Source organism: Mastomys coucha, chromosome X (genome assembly GCF_008632895.1).
Source record: "Mastomys coucha isolate ucsf_1 chromosome X, UCSF_Mcou_1, whole genome shotgun sequence".
In the NCBI taxonomy this organism is placed as follows: Eukaryota; Metazoa; Chordata; class Mammalia; order Rodentia; family Muridae; genus Mastomys; species Mastomys coucha.
In genome coordinates, this window is record NC_045030.1 from 87357149 (window position 1) to 87371267 (window position 14119).

General features: G+C 36.7%; 1 pseudogene; it reads left to right on the forward strand.

The window, feature by feature from the left end:
- Positions 1-8151: 8151 nt before the first annotated feature.
- LOC116095503 lies at positions 8152-8270 on the forward strand (annotated as a pseudogene).
- The last annotated feature ends 5849 nt before the right edge of the window (positions 8271-14119 follow it).

Below are 14119 nucleotides of genomic sequence, written 5' to 3' on the forward strand. Positions count from 1 at the left end.
AAATCACACTAATAGGAAAAGTCCTATTGTGGGGCGAGACATGTAAATATAAGCAAAGGGCTATGACACATATGTGAAACTTTCAGAATGACAGCCATTATTCCACATGCTTACTATCTTAGTTGCTTTTCTGACAGTGTGATTAAAACAGCGTGACCAAGGCAACTTACAGAAGAAAGAGTTGATTTGGAATCACAGTTCCAGAGGGTTGCGAGTCATTCAAGGGAAGGAAGCATGGCAGTGAGTAGTAGGCATGGTGCAGGAGCAGAAGCTGAGACCTCCCATCTTTAAATATAAGCATGGAGCAGAGAGACCAGAAATGGTCTTTAGAGTCTTAAAGCCTATCCCTAGTGACATCGTTCCTCCAGCAAGGCTGCATCTCCCAAGTCTTCCCCAAACATTACTACCAACTGAGGACCAAATATTCAAATGCCTAAGTCTATGTATGGGGTGCATCTCAGTCCAACAATCACACCTATTAAAATCAATTAAAAATTAATAATGAAATCAAAATCACATTTGGATACACAGAAAAACAATTTATGATCAGTTTCCACACACTGCTTACACCCCAGATGAATTAATGCATTGGGACATTAAGTTACATGAGGGACTAGAGAGATGGCTCAGAAGTCAAGTGCCCTGACTGCTCTTTCCAAGGTCCTGAGTTCAATTCCTAGCAGCCACATGGTGGCTCACGACCATCTATAATGGGATCTGATGCCCTCCTTTGGTGTGTCTGTGTACTCATACATAAAATATTTTATTTTAATTTTTATTTTTTACTTATTCACTTTACATTTCACCCATTGCCCCCTTCCAGTCATCCCTCCCACAATTCTTTCCCCATACCATCTCCCCCTCTCCCTGTGTGGGTGGGGCTCCTAGATATCCCCTCACCCTGGCACTTCAAGTCTCTGTGAGGCTAGGTGCTTCCTATCCCACTGAGGTCAGACAAGGCAGCCCAGGTAGAATATAGCCCACATATTGGCAACAGGTTTTGAGATAGCCCTAGCTCCAGTTGTTCAGAACCTACAGGACGACCCATCTGCACATCTGCTACATACTTTTATGTAGCAGAGAAGCCTAGGTTCAGCCAGTGTATGTTCTTTGGTTGGTGGTTAAGACTCTGAGAGCAGCCACAAGGATCCAGGTTAGTTGACTTTGTTGGCTTTTCTGTGGAGTTCTTATCCTCTTTAGGGACCTCAATCCTTCCCCAAACTATTCCATAAAAGTTTGAAAGCTTTATCCATTGTTTGCCTATGGGTGTCTGCATCTGTCTTAGTATGCTGCTGGGTGGAGCCTCTCAGAGGACAGCCATGCTAGCTAGACTCCTGCCTGCAAGCCTAACAGAGTATCATTGATAATGTTGTGGTTTGGTGCTTGCCCATGGGATAGGTCTCTAGTTGAACCAGTTATTGGTTAGCCTTTTCCCTTGTTTTTGCTCCATCACCAATCATAAAATCTTTTAAAAAGTTAGAAGAAGTTACGAGAGTGTGAAAAAAGTAGTTCCAAAGTAAATTCCTATGGGATTTCAGAGGAAGAAAGTATGAAGTTAGAATGAGACTTGTAAAGAAAAACAGAAGTGGGAGTGTTGCTTTTTTTTGTTTTGTTTTGTTATATAAAAAATGTAATAAAGTCACTGGTTCTGCTTTGACTTCTAGCTTCTGATCTACTGTCAGTTCTTGGATTTTTTTTAGCCTTACTAGTGGAAACAACGTATTTTTGTATAACTAACCATTAAAATATTAATAAGTCACTTATACTTATTTTCCCAGCATCCCCAGTAGCCAGGATATAGATGGTGACTTCGGATCAACCAGTTAGGCTCCTTCATCTCAGAGCAGGTGCGTGGATAGCAGCACTACTCAGACTACATTTTACAGTCAAACATCACTTGAAGCTGCTCCAGCCACTGCCAAAGTGTTGAGAGAACACAGAGGCACTAATTCATAGTCCCAGGAACTCTTCTACTTAACAACTGGGAATCCTGGTTGTTATTTTGAGTTAGAGAAGCTGTGTTGGAAAAATGAGAAAAGAGGTTGAGTCAAGAGTCATGCCACCCCCAATTGCTTTAAGTACTCCAGTAGCTAAATAAATGCTGAAAGACCCCTTTTTAGGCACTTTCATTTGTTTTTTAGCATATCGTGGAGGCATTCTACATCCTATTTTGTTGCCATCTCTTTTATTTTCTCCTCTCTGGAATGTTACTGTGTTTCTTTTTTAGCCTTTTATTTTCTGTGGGATGGGAAGAGAATTGTTTTATTTGAAAACTTAGACTACTCTTATTCATTGAAGTCTTAATTGTTCTCTTCAAGGAACCTAGGGACATCACCTTCTCGCACTTTAAATGGGCAGTCAGCTTACTGTGTGATAATCTAAGCATTAACACAAGTTCACTTCCTACCTTCCCCACTGTGGGGCAGCATTCTCCCTTTCCCTTTGGTGCTGTTCTTCATCATGTGTGGCTTGCCTTAACCAGTGGAAGGTGAACAGAAAGCCAAATGGGAATTCATGGTTGGCTTGCTGATTTTGTTCCAGTGATGAACCATGAGAAAGTTGCCCTAGCAAACTGCTACGAAGGGAAACATGCAACCAGTCTGCAGCCTGGAACTGAGCCCAAAGCTGAGTAAGACAGTAAAAGAACTCCGAGTAGAAAAATGATTTGCTATTTCAGATCATTAAGATTATGAAGTTGTTTATGGCATAGTTTACTGCAGCAATTGCTGATCCACTGCCTCTCACACATTTTTATGCATGTGTGCCCTGTTGTTCTAATTGGATTACTCATTCTTTAGCTTACTGATCATATTTTAGCCTTCTTCAGTTTGCTCCACAGTACACATTCCAAATGATGAAATGATATGGTGCTTGTAGATACATTTGTTCATTTATTCATAAATGTTTCTTGACTTCTACCTTGCTCTATGACACTATTGGTACAAATTTTTTTTCAAAAGTTTTTTTATTATATGTAAGTACACTGTAGCTGTCTTCAGACACATCAGAAGAGGGCGTCAGATCTCATTACGGGTGGTTGTGATCCACCATGTGGTTGCTAGGATTTGAACTTGGGATCTTCGGAAGAGCAGTCAGTGCTCTTAACTGCTGAGCCATCTCTCCAGGCCCAAAGGGTACAGTTCTTGTATGAAGTAATCAGTGTGGGTGATGAAAGAAGGTGACAAGAAAATAAAATGACAAGATAGTGAATATGTGTAATGACAAGAAGGCACATAACGATCCAGAAGAAGGGCAGTGACAGATTAGTTTACTCAGTTGACTAAGGGCTTGGTAGGTAGATTGAGATAGTGGGTAGCAGTGTATTAGCAAAGATTTCTTGGAGGAGACAGTGTCTTAAAGGATAAGTAGCACTTACCTCTAGATGGAAAATGATAGAGGACATCATAAATAAGAGCAGGAGACACAGAGACACAGCACAATGAAAGCCTGTCTGCTAAGGAGATGAAAGGGCATTCTTTGACCCCAAAGTTTTATTACATGTGAGTAAAGAAACAGCTTTGAAGCATTTCCTAAACATTTACTGTATCAAATGATTGGTACACTGTGTCAGAAAATAGTGTCTCCTGGCCAACATTTATTTAATCAATTTCACACTATGATGTAAAAGGGAGATTCTTAGAGATATTGCTACTGAACTGAGTAAGGAATCTTCAAATACAGTTTCCTGAGTTTTGATTAAACCTGTGGGAAGAACATACCACTGAGCAGTGATAATTTCAAATGCCATCCAGTTCTTTTCACATTTTTGGCATTGTTCTCATTGTTTAACCTGTAATATCCCTTCTTGTCCTCGTGGTAACCCAATATAATGGACACTGTTATCACTCTGATTCAAGAACTAAGAAAGAAAAAAAAACTGCAGTAAATGACCAAGCCAAGGACCTTGCAATGTTTTATAGTTAGCAATGTAATACTATGGCCAGATTTAAAGCCTAAACAAATGACAGGACCTATGTATTTAACTTTTATTCTCTGTTGCATCCAGAATGAAGGTAACATGGACCCAAAAGAGCTATTAAGATGAATGTTGTAACCCTCGTCCCTTATCAAAGATGCTTCTTTTTGAAACAGATGGAGACCACTTGAGAAATATGCATCTGATCAAAACAGAGATGATACATGACAATGAAATACTCAGCACCAATGTACACATCTACAACACAATCTCTACAATTAATACTCTCTGAACATCTTGGAAAAGTATGGGGCAATATTGTAAGAGCCAGAGGACCAGGAGGTCTATTTGATATTGTGTCCTCCATATATGACAGAGAACTACATACATTTTACAGAGTATAGAAAACAATTTTATAGTCAAACCTCAGAAACTCACATAAAATATTCAGCTACAGGATGTGATTCCTCATGGCAGTTATCTTCTAGAAAACTCAAGCATCCATAGTGCCCTCATTTGAATGTCCGGGGTTGTCATAACAGAGGGTGAGAATGTTGAGAGTATCGTGGCAGCTAATTGTCATGCCCTATAAATAACCACACCTATTCACAGTCCATTGCACATACACGAGTCAATTCTAACAATTACAAGGACCCTAAAAATATTCATGAAAAGGTAAACATTTGGTGATACACGTCTGAGTCACAGGGGTGATATATACACATAAGTGGGTTACATTCCTGTCAATTTGATCACCATTGAGATCTTAGAGAAGTAGAAGTGCATAAGCATGGATAAACATGAACTCCTAATCACAACCCGTCAGGTAACAAGAGTGGACAAAAATAATAGGTGTGAAACAGCAGAATAGGGAACAGAAAAAGATACAGAACAGGGTACAGTTTGGGGGAATGCACGAGCTAAGAGAGTGTTAGAGCACTCCTAGAAGTACAAGGAGTCAATGATAGTTGACTGGAAGAAAGCCAAAGTGGGTAGAACTTATCTTGTGAATAAAATCCTGGCTGATGATCTGGATCGAGAAGAATATATGTCAGCGTTCTTGATTTATGTACAGTTGTAAAGCAAGATATGTTTTTAAATGCTTATGACAGATTGAAATAATGATCCTTAAAGAGATTCTTTTTTCAAAGGTCTCTTTTTTGACACTTAGAAGTCATGTTAATTTTTCTCAACAAATTAACATATAAACACACAAAGCAGAGAGTGTTAATTTCCTACAGTAGTTTAACCTCAAATAGAGCTATTGACAATTCATGCTATAGCATCATGCAAATACATTGATGCACAGATAATTAGTTAAATACATAGCACGTATCATATTCTATAATATCTTTAAAATCTATCATTACATGTGCCCTTTACATTACATATGGCTCTACCTGGCACTTTTCAAAAATTACAGGATATCGTGCTCTAAGACTGTATCATAATAGTCATGTATGTTTTTCTGTCCTCTTGCTATTACAGAAATGTTGCAAGCCACAATTTGGAGTACATATAATTTCATGTATCTGAAATTATATCTGTAGAATAAATGTCTATAATTCTAGTGTACATATATATTGTATTTATTATTATATACATAATTTATAACTATATAATTATATATTTTTATCTTTCTCAAATATCTCACATGTCATCTGTTAATAATGTATTAATAATACCTTCTTGACACTTTCAAATGCCAAGCTCTCTTATTTCCTTTAAAAATAACGTAGCTTTTCTTCTGATTCAGAACTTTTCCTCCCTTCTTTAGCATCCTGTCATTTCTAAATTACATTTGCATAAAGAATGGCTATGATGTCATAGTTTTGTTGCTACCATGTCCAGCTCAAATGAATGTAGCTGCATAAGCTCCGCAGCCAGATGTGGTTGGTATATCTCTTTCTGTAGATAAGTGACACTTGTTTTGATACATAGGCCTGCTGTGCTCATAGTCATTATTTCATTACATTTTTACTATACTTGAAAGGCCAGTTGCTTTAACTACTTAGTTTATTAATCTAACATTTATATTACTTGACATTATTGATCAAAAGCACATACATATTTTGAACAAGAGTTGCACATGAGAGTTCTCTTTAGAGCTTTGTTCATATTACTACGAATCTGGAAACTAAGAAAATGTCATCAATGTGGTATGTTACAATGGAACACTATGTATGAATGGAAATTAATATTTATGTATAATATGCATATTGACATTAGAAAAGAGACAAAACAGAAGATTAAACAGTGTCTACATAAATTATTTAAAAAGACAAAATTAGGTGATAGTGTTAGAAACCAGAATACTGATTGTTTTTAGAAGAAGTTTGAGATAGAGAATGTAGTGAGTGCAGATAAAGCTTTTGATGGGTAAGGAATGAACTTTTACACTGACTTGCATGGTGTTTAATGGAAGTATTTTAATAATCTTATAAAATTAAGATTTGTGCATCCTCTACATAAATGTTCTCTAAAGACTCTTACATAAAATTTCAGTATCATTTGTAAGAATGTAAAAATATACTGTAATATCTGAAAGGTAGGGGATTTGAGGACAATCCAGGATGGATTGAACAGGAAAATGTTACAGTGTTCCTCACAGATAATATTAGTATGTGTATATAGAAAACATAAAAAAAAATCAACAGATAATTTAGGAAAATCTGATAAATGTGTTGGGTATGTAATCAACATTAAAAATCATTTCATTGATTGTATATCCATATGGTTCTCTATATCAGTATAAGTAGAATATAAGATGAACTGAAGAAATACCTTGGTCAATAAGTATTTGCCCTAAAACTCACAATAAATCAAAGCTAGGTATAGCAGCCTGAATTATTCAACCCAGCACTGGGAAGGCAGAGACAAGCAAATCTCCGGGATTCATTGGCCAGCTAACCTAGCCTATTTGATGAGTTCCAGCCTAATAAGTAACTTTGTCTCAAAAAACAGCTTGCATGGCACCTGAGAAAGCACATCCAAAATCTAACCTCCAGTCTCCACATGATTTTATAGACTCATGAGCATGCTTACACATATAGACAAACACAAATGATGTCAAATATTATAAAATTATTCAATGTTTAAAAATAAATTTAATCTGAAGTGAAAACTTTAATCAAAATAAAATATGAAAGAACATGCATGTAAATTAAGTACCTTTATGGTTGTTTATAAATACATAAATACTGTTTGGAAATTGCTTCATAGATTCAATAAAATTGCAATAAAAACAAACATATTCTCTTGTGGAATTTGACTGTAATATCCTAAAATCTATATGGGATTACAAGTGCAAAAACTAGACTAAATTGTCTTGAAGGATATTGGTAAAGAAGGAAGATATGTACCATTAGATAAGACTATAATAATTACTGTATTGGCACTTACATAGCCATATAGAAGAAAGGAACAGATTTTTAAAAAATCAGATATAATATCAAGCATGATTTCACCATTGATTGGTAACAAATAATGAGAAAGTGGTAGTCTGTTCAGTAAGTGCATCTGTGGCAAAGTGGTAATAATCTAGACGAAAGAAACAGCAATCTCTTCCTGAAGCTCTAATATGAATAGTTTTTAGATATATAATAACCTAACTGTAAAAAGTCTTCCTAAATATATACATTACATATCTAATCAGCTAAATGTAAAGATTCAATGATAATATGTCCAGAAATAAATATATGACAATATCTTCATGCCCTTAGGTCAGCTAGGGAAATATTTATTAACCTTAACAATGAATAAATGTAAGGGTAAAAGTCTGTGAACTGAAATTAGGAATCTTATCAAGTCATCACTACTATAGAAAGAAAGGGCACAGAATAGATGAGATACTAAGTATACATAGCCCAAGGAAAGACTAGTGTTTAGAATATATGAAGATCCTTTATAATAGATAACAATAATACACAATACAATATTAACAATAACTTAAAAAGATGAAATAAACAGATAAAAGTATATAAAATGCTGCAAATTCATTTTACTACAAGATAAATGAAGATGTAGATTCCAATATTACATAAAACATAACTACCAGATTAAGAGAAATACTTAAATTTAGGAGTATCAATTAACAGTGGAGTTGGTAGAGCAAATTTAATTCTCACAATACAGGTGAGATAGTATGAAATCATTTTTTCCTTTTAAACTTGATATGACTCATATAACTGTGCTATTTTAATTAGCCAAAATAGGCATGGCAAAAGTTTATAATGGTCTACAGCCATACCACCCTGGACACGCCCTATCTCGTCTGATCTTGGAAGCTAAGCAGGGTCGGGCCTGGTTAGTACTTGGATGGGAGACACCCTGGGAATACTGGGTGTTGTAGGCTTAAAAAAAAAAGTTTATAATGATGTTTCGAGCATAAGGAGATGGAGGGAATTTGTTAGAAGGAACTAAGTTTCTGATGGAAGTTGACTACTCACATTAGCAATGCAATAAAAAACAACAAATTTTAACTATTTTAAGTAGGTAAATTTTAACTCTTTGAATTTTAGTTCAAGTCTTTGATAACATCTCCAAATGCTTGATATGTGCTGAGCACAGTACTAAGACCGTCACAAAAGTTATCTCATATTGTAAACGCAACAATATTGTGAGGGAAATACTGAGGCAGAAAAATTGAACAAGATTGTGCTGAAATTACACAAGAGGTTTAACTCGAGGACACGGACTTAACTATATATGCTAATACTATTGTCTTTGCCTGTCTGTGTGTATGTGAGCTTATTTTTATGTTCCTCATAATATCTAACAGCACTTTATAGTATACTTACATTGCAACTCATATGTGTGTGTTTTCTATAAAATGTTGACACAAACTAATATGATAAAAAAGTACTCATTGGCTTTTAACAATGTTGAAATCAAACCTAGCTCTATACACATGTAAGGCAAGTGAAATACATATTCAAACTATTAGCCTTTTCTTTTTCTTGTTTTGGGGTGTGTGTCCATATATATACATGTAAATATAGACATGAGCGTATAATATCAAAGTAAAATTTCAGTATAGAATAAGTTTAGAAACCATAAAATCCCATATCTTGACAATAAGTTTTATACTTTAATAGCACTGTACATTTCTTTACTATTTAAACATGTAGACAAACAACAATGCCCATACAACAATTGTCACAAAGGAAAAATATTGGGTATTGAATAATTTTCTTTGCATAATATGTTTTAAAAGTATCTTTTCTTTCTCAGTGAAGGTAAATTATCTAAATTATTCCCAAGTCAGAAAACTGTAATATTTCTAATAATTCACTTTCTTATTACAATAATTAGTATGTAGAAATGATGAAAGTATTCTTAATGTTCAGAGGTTGATGTGTAACATCTTATCAGTGGGGAGAGCAAATCTTGCAGAGATATGCAGATCTCTGGGCCTCACATCTCAGTAAGCTTCTCATAATTGTTGAATCTGAGAAAAAAAAAAGAAACTTTCTGTCTAGAAAAACAAGGAGGACAACCCCAAGAATGTACACCAAAATTGATCTCTGGCTCCCACATGTGCATGTACATGCAATTCACACACATTCACACCTGCACACACATGTACAACCACACACACATGAACACATACAACCTAATGCCCTGTTATTGTTTAAAACTGTGGCATGCAGTAGTAAAAGAAACTGATTTTTTCCCACTTGGTTTATAGATCATTTTAGCTATCATCTATAATCCAGAAAACTCTTGTTTTTTCACACTTGCTGGCAGGGGTGGGTGGTGGGTGGCATCTTGAGTAAGTGCTAGAGACCTTGGATAGGAGGAGGCTCCCAAGAATCAATGGAGGTGACCTTAGCTGTGACTCACAGCATTGGGGATATGGAATCTGAAGAGGGCACCCCCTGCAGCCAGGCAGGAACCCCAGTGGAGTAATAAGTACACCAACCACCCACAAAACATTTGACCTAAAATTTATCCTGTCTACAAGAAATACACGGACAGTGTATGGAGCAGCGACTGAGGAATGGCCAACTAATAAAGGTTCCAATTTGAGACCCATACTATTAATGATACTCTGTTATGCTTGCAGACAGTAGTCTATCATGCCTATCCTCGGAGAGGCTCCACCCAGCAGCTGACTCAGATGGATGCAAACACCCACAGGAAAACAATGAATGAAGCTTGAGGACTCTTAGGAAAGAGTGCTTGCCATCCCTGAAGCGTATAGGAATTCCACAAGAAGAGCAACAGAGTCAACTAACTGGTGTTCTCAGAAACTGAACCAACAACCAAAGAGCATACTCAGGCTAGACCTAGCTGACCCACACATACACCTGCATGCCCATATGTAGCAGATGTACAGGTTGGTTTTCAAGTGAGTCCTGAACAAATGGAGAGGGTGCTATCCCAAAAGCTGTTGCCTGTCCCTGGTATATATTCTTCTACCTGGGCTGCCTCATCTGGCATCAGTGGGAGAGGATGCACCTAGCCCTGCAGACTTGATGTGCCAGGGTGGGGGAATACCCAGGGGAGGAGTCCACCCATCTAGAGGAGAAGGGGAGGGAAGGAAGGGTTATGGGAGGGGGTGACTGGGAGGGTGGCAGTGAGTGAGATGTAAAATGAATAAATAAAGTAAACAAAAAGAAAGGAAAGGAAAGGAAAGGAAAGGAAAGGAAAGGAAAGGAAAGGAAAGGAAAGGAAAGGAAAGGAAAGAAAAGGAAAGGAAAGAGGCAGGTCACTTGGCTGGAAATTCCTGGGCTGTGTTCCATATGCTTCATCTCCTGGTCTAGGCATGTTTTCTTGAGGAAGAGAGAAGAGAAAAGGAAACAGCAGGCACCTATCAAGGAGCAGATTCCCTCAGATTTGCTTCCAGTTCCTCCATGGCCAGCACTGGAGTTTCAGTATGAGGGGAAATATATTGCTAATAGAGAGCATATCAACTATGCTCTGTAAATAAATCTAACACAGATTTTTTAAAAAAAGAAGAAAAATACGAATGCTTTGATTTGTGTATGCTTGTACCCAGTGAGTAGCTGTAATTTAAAATGGATTGTAATACTAATGTACAATGTTGATTTTGTTGTTATCATTTGGGTACTTGCTGTGAGTCCACCACAATTACTTTTTAGATTATAAAACATACAGTTTTTATACCAAGGTTATATAAAAAGCATTACAGCTACCCCTAGGGTACTAACAAGACATAGTTGTAGTGAACAGTATGTGCATTTTATTACTATGTATGTAGGCTTTCTGGGAAGGCTTTTTAAAGGGAACTGACTCACTGTAGACGTACTGCTTCAACCTTCCTGTTTTCTTTTTTCTTCCTGAGGTTTGAAGGGATGAGAGAGCTAGCAGTCTTTTGTAGATCATAAGAATAAGGGTTACATTCTAAAGATGGCAAAGCTAGAAGAAACCTGTGGTGCTGATATCATGCAGATACTACGCTAGTATGGCACTTGTCAAGTTCTGCTTTCAGCCTTTGATTTGGTTTGGCATTGATTTTTACCTGCAATCTGTAGTCACAGTGCTGAACTCCAAGCAGGGCCTCATGTTATTTGACACACTATAATTCAACTACGAATTGGGGTGTATAATGTACAGCCAATCCTTTCATTTGTTTTTCTGTTTGTCCTCCTTAATCCTATACCTTGCTGCTCTTTCCCTGAGCTTTCCCAACTCACATCAGTTTCACAATCACATCAGCAAGTTCCAGATCTTGCTTAGTTTTAGTTATAGTCACTGCAAATCTAGTTTTGCAAGTTGTACTATTGATTTTTGTAAAGAAACGATTATTTTCCTTGATTTTACCTAACATAGTGAAATATACTATCTTGTTTTAAGTAAAATGTCAAAATCCAATTGTTTAAAGTTGACAAAATTGAAGAAATAATTTACATCTGTAGGTTCAAATTTTAAACTTTGAAAACATACACACTATACATATACACATATGTACAAGTATTATATTTTTGTCTATTCAAAGAGCCACATATTCTGCATTCTGTATTTTAGGAATATTTAATCTTATTACTATGCTAATGTTAGATAATATATTAATGAGATATCAATCATAATAAACCAATTCAATAACTCATATGGATAATCCTAACATAAAGCAATTCTTACCTATAGAAAAACTCTTATATTTAAAGTTATGAGTTACCCATAAATAGATACTGGTTTTGACATAGTAACAAAATATTTGAACAGGGAGCACAGGCAATAACTATTTTTATTTTTAGCAGTTTTACTTTCCTAGCAGTGGAGGAAGCTTAATGCTAGAGATTAGTGTAAGTGATGACTTATGTTCTTTACAGTTACACTTTGTCAAATGTTCAGGAAAGGACCAAGTGAGCAAGCATCAATTATACATACACATACATATAAGTAAATTGTCTGTGTATATGCATATAATATATACATATATGATTACATAAAATTATTAATGGCATACTTCAAACACTTTAACAGATAGAAAGTGTTGTGTTCAATTTTTATTTTTATATGGTGATTAAAACAAAAATAAATATAAAAAGTCAACCATCAAATATTTCCCTTTTCCCTTTTAATATTATTACCAGTATTTGGTAAGCATTATGGTTTGATTAGTTCTTCCCAAACATGTATTGGAACAAAGCATCAGTTGTGTTGGTACTAATATCTGTGGCCTTTACAAAATAAGTAATTAGATAACTTTAATTTCCCCCTCTCCCAATACACACATCTTTGCAGCTTGCACAGCATTTTTGGGAATCCTAGGAGCTAGATTGCAGGAAAGAGACTTTCAGGTCAGATCCAACTTGAATCATCTAAGTCCTGTGTCCTAAGTATGCAGTATCTTCAGTAATAGGTTCCCATTCAGCACTAGGTTACACATCTGTGGCAACCAACAGCTATCTAATTGGATTTAAGTTTTTTTTTCTTTTTTCTTTTGGTTATTTATCTGTTTTACATTCTAATTATTGTTGCCACTTCCTCTCCCTCCTGTCCTCTCAGTTCCTCCCTCTTTGCTACCTTCCCTCCTCTACTTCTTAGAAAACAGAAAGCTGGCCATTTTCTCTCCGGTGAGTTTCTATGACCGGAGCAGCCAGCTGAGAGGCACAGGCCCCACGACTCCCAGGGGAGCCGCAGGGCAGCAGGGACAGGATCCTCTCAACTTCCGAGTGACAGAGGTGGATCAGCATCCTTCTCTGCCCCTTCCCTGTGAGTGGAGGGCCTACCTCCAGGGAGCACCTTAACCCAGAGACTCATAGCCGCCATTTTCTCTCTGGTGAGTTTCTAAGACCAGAGCAGCCAGGCGGGAGGCACAGGCCCCACGAGTCGCAGGGGGCTTGCAGGGAGGCAGGGACAGGACAAGCTCTAGTCAGAGACACTAAGAATATCTAACACCAAAAATCAAGAGATGGTGAAAGACAAACGCAAGAATCCTACCAACAGAAACCAAGAATACTCGGCTTCATCAGAACCTAGTACTCCCACTGTAGCAAGTCCTGGATATCCCAAAACAGCGGAAAAGCAAGAATTGGATCTAAAATCATATCTCACAATGCTGATAGAGGAACTTAAGAAGGACATGAATAACTCCCTTAAAGAAATACAGGAGAATACAGGTAAAGAGGTACAAGCCCTTAAAGAGGAAACAAAAAAAAAATCCCATAAAGAATTGCAAGAGATCACGAGTAAACAAGTAGAAGCACTTAAAGTTCAAACTCAAAAATCCCTTAAGGATTTGCAGGAAAACACAAACAAACAGGACAAGGAACTGAGTAAAACCATCCAGGACCTAAAAATGGAAGTCGAAACAACAAAGAAATCACAAAAAGAGACAACTCTGGCATTAGAAATCTTAGGTAAGAAGTCAGGAAACATAGACGCAAGCATCACTAACAGAATACAAGAGATAGAAGAGAGAATCTCAGGGGCAGAAGATAACATAGACAACATTGAGAGAACAGTCAAAGAAAATGCAAAGAGCAAAAAGACCCTAACCCAAAACATCCAGGAAATCCACAATGTGAAGACCAAATCTAAGGATAACAGGTATAGAAGAGAGTGAAGACCTCCATCTTAAAGGGCCAGTAAATATCTTCAACAAAATTATAGAAGAGAACTTCCCTAACCTAAAGAAAGAGATGCCCGTGATCATAAAGAAGCCTATAGAACTCCAAATCGACTGGACCAGAAAAGAAATACTCCCTGCCACATAATAGTCAAAGCACCAAA